At 36.7% G+C, this 3,766-nt stretch overlaps 1 pseudogene; it reads left to right on the top strand.

Annotated features, from left to right (window-relative positions):
• Window positions 1-1,170: 1,170 nt before the first annotated feature.
• Window positions 1,171-2,859, top strand: LOC133832048 (cytochrome P450 81E8-like; annotated as a pseudogene).
• Window positions 2,860-3,766: the final 907 nt, after the last annotated feature.

Below are 3,766 nucleotides of genomic sequence, written 5' to 3'. Positions count from 1 at the left end.
ATATATACATTAACAAATACATCAATTTACATGTATACAAATATTTAACCACAAAAAAACATATACCAAAAATGATTTTTTTTATTAATGCAAAAAAAATTATTAAATACATATTTACAACACATATCGCATTTAATATAAAACAATTTTAAAATATAAACATACATTATTAATATGATTTTTTTAAAGTTCATACTTTAACAAAAATACATATATCACAAAATACAATATAATAAATATTAACAAGCAAAAATAAACAATTACATATAAAGCATTGAAATAAAAAAAATACATATTCAAATATGTTTTTTTAATTTTACAAAAAAAAAATTAATAAATACTAAAAACATATATTATAAAAATAGTAAATAAAAAATAAAAATATTATAGTGGGTGAAGTGGCTCCGCTCCGGCAGTGGCTCGGGGACTCCATAGAAACAAAATAAAAAATTAAATTCAATACATAAATTAAATAAAAGAAAATAAAAAACTATATTATAAAACTTACCTTAGGGGCGACTTGGAGGAGGAGGGAGGCGGCAGTGGTGGGCTCGCAGTGGCGTCGGGGTGGGGCTCGGGTGGGGTGGGGTGGGGTGGTGCGGTGTCAAAGTGGGGTGGGGTGGCCTCGGGCTGTCATCGTGGTGGGGTGGGCTCGGGGTGCGGCTGGTGGGGGTGGTGGTGGTGTCGTTGAAGAAGGGAAGAAGGGGAAGAAGAGAAAATTGAAAATTGCAAAAATGGGGAAGAAGGGCTCGGGCGGCTGGGTATATCGTTAAAAGTATAAAAATGCGCCGGCAAAAGTCAATCAGAAAACCCTAATCCAAAATGGTGTCGTTTAAATAAGTATACATTTTTACCAACGCATTTTATACTTTTGCTGGCGCAACTAAACGCGCCAGCAAAAGTCTGGCCACCTATCTTCTTGAAAACGTGCATAGAGTTTAATATACACGATTGACTTTTGTCGGCGCGTTAGGTGACATGCGCCGGCAAAAATGTCTGATATTTAATTTATTAATCTTCATAAACCTTTGTCGGCGCAAAAGAGCGCCGGTAAAAGACTTTGTTTTTGCCGGCACGTTTCACTAATTGTGCCGGTAAAGGTCTTTTTTACCGACACAATTCTGAATTGCGCCGACAAAGGTCTTCTTTCTTGTAATGACCCCACCTTAATGGCTTCCCAACATAGGCCATCTTCATCTCATGAAATACCCGATTCATGGGACTTTCCACCATCTGTAAGAAAAATACGGCACTGTTTTCTCCCTTTGGTTCGTCTCCCACGGCGTCATCATCGTATCATCACCCTCAGTCGTTGAGCAATGCTTCACCAAATTGATATATCATTCTCGACAATCGTCCACGCCTCAACTCTCCTAAGTACTTTAGCTACAACTACACCACAATGGTGTTATCCTCTTATGGCGAGCATTGGCGTAACCTCTGCTGCATCGGGGCCCTGGAGATCTTCACGTCAAGTCGACTCAAGTCATTTTTGGACATTCGACAAGATGAAGTAAAACAATTGCTTTGTAACCTCGCTAAGAACTCACTTAGTGAATCAAATGATGGTAAGTTCAAGTTCACCAAGACAAAGATGAAGTCAATGCTTTCAAATATGAGTTTCAACATGATAATGAGAATGGTAACTAGAAAACAATATTATGGCGATGACATCACTAATCAAGAGGAGGCCCAGCGGGTCAAGAAGCTCTGGCACGAGGCTAAAACCTATGGCCAAGCTGCCATTCCCTTTGATTTCTTACCAGTCTTTTGAATAGGTTTAGAAAGGGCTATGAATACAAGTTAAGGAGTATTAGTCAAAGGTTAAATGAGTTCTTGCAAGGACTCATCATTGATCATTGAAATAGGACCAAACTTGACACTACTATATATGATCGATCATCTACTTTCTTTTCAGAATTCTCAGCCTTAAAACTACACTGACGAAATCATCAAAGGCTTTAAATTCGTTAGTTGATTTGATTATATTATATATATATATATGTCTATGATTAATTATTAAAAATAGCAAACTTGTATTCTTTTGATAATTTTTCTATAAAATGAACTCAAAATTGGGTGTCAAGAATTTTTATCAGGAAGACCATTTTGCATATAATTATACAAATGAAACCACTGTACTAAGCAATTATGAAAAAAAAACTACTTTTCTAAACCGTCCTTTATATGTCTGTGATCATAGTGTTATTAAATATTGATTTTTTTAGGTCTTATTATTGGCTGGGACTGACACATCATCCACGACATTAGAATGGACAATGTCCAATTTACTTAACTATCCTCACATCCTCGAAAAAGCAAGAAATGAACTTGATGATCAAATAGGACAACACAATTGTTGGAAGAACCGAATATTTCCAAACTTCCATACCTCAAGAATATTATCTCCGAGACCTTAAGCTCCATCTAGCAGCTCCATTGCTTGTACCTCACTTTTCAACTGAAGATTGTAGTGTTGGGGGATACAGCATTCCACGTGTCACAATTATATATTTTAATGCATTGGCCATACATACAGACCCAAAACTATGGGATGGTATAGAAAGTTTTAAGCCTTAATGGTTCGAGGGTGCTAAAGGTGGACAAGTCAACAAGCTAATGGCATTGGACAAGGAAGAAGGGCTTGTCCCGGAGCTGGCCTTTCCCATTGTGTAATGGGCTTGACTTTGGGTTCTTAATTCAATGCTTTGAATGGGAGAGGGTTAACGAGGAAGAAGTGGATATATGACTGAAGGCAAAGCTATTCTTACCATGCCCAAAGATATGCCATTAGAAGCTATATGTAAAGCTCGTTCTATCATGTATACAGTTTTTCCAAAATCTTTAAAGGATGTTTAATATAAGGGTTCCCTTAATATAGCTATTAGGGTTTTTAGGATATGTAGTCATGTTTTCATATAGCAGTAGTAAAAGTACATGCAAGGTATGTGCTGCACTAAATATAAATAATGTTTTTGTTGAAGTGTTGGATGTTCATTGAGGTCATAGAAAAATAGTTGCAAGAGTACTAGAAGGCAAAGATAAAGTTGTTGATAATTCTTTCTTGGCACCTTCACAAGTACCTTGGACTCAACCATTTTTACCACAAAAGGTACAATAATATTTAGTGAATCTCGCTAATGCAACAACAAATATATTTGCCTAATACAATAGTAATTTTGGTAGATTGCGAACAATTTTTCAACCCCCTAGGACAAGAATTGCCTCCATCGTTTTAGTATCAATTTCTGACACAATCCTCACTTCTATTGCCAAATTCAAATGAAGAAGAAGAAGGCTTATGAGATAAGTAGATTTCCAATATTTAGTTATCACTACAAAAAACGGGACTTTTGCCGGCGCAAATTTGCGCCGGCAAAAGTAAGGTTTTGCGCCGGCAAAACCCAGGCAATTTTTGCCGATGCAATTTTGCGCCGGCAAAGGACCGCGACGTACTTCCGTCGCTAATTTCACTTTTGCCGACGCAAATGTAATGCGTCGGTAATGGTATCTTTTGGCGACGAAAAAATACGCGCGGTAAAAATAAGGATGTGCCGGCAAAATTTTTTGTCATGTTGTGGAAAACACTTTTAGTGGCGCAAAAATGCGCCGGTAAAAGTTGACTCTTTTAGTGGCGCATTTTTGCGCCGGGAAAGGTGTATATATATAGTGAGTATTGAAACTTTTGCCGACAGAATTTTGCGCCGGTAAAAGTATTTTTTTAATAATATTTTAGATTAAATTACTAATTTTATTTTCAATATAT

This window comes from Humulus lupulus, chromosome 1 (assembly GCF_963169125.1).
Source record: "Humulus lupulus chromosome 1, drHumLupu1.1, whole genome shotgun sequence".
Taxonomy (NCBI): Eukaryota; Viridiplantae; Streptophyta; class Magnoliopsida; order Rosales; family Cannabaceae; genus Humulus; species Humulus lupulus.
The sequence above is the reverse complement of the archived record's forward strand: the minus strand, read 5'-3'. Positions and strand labels throughout refer to the sequence as shown.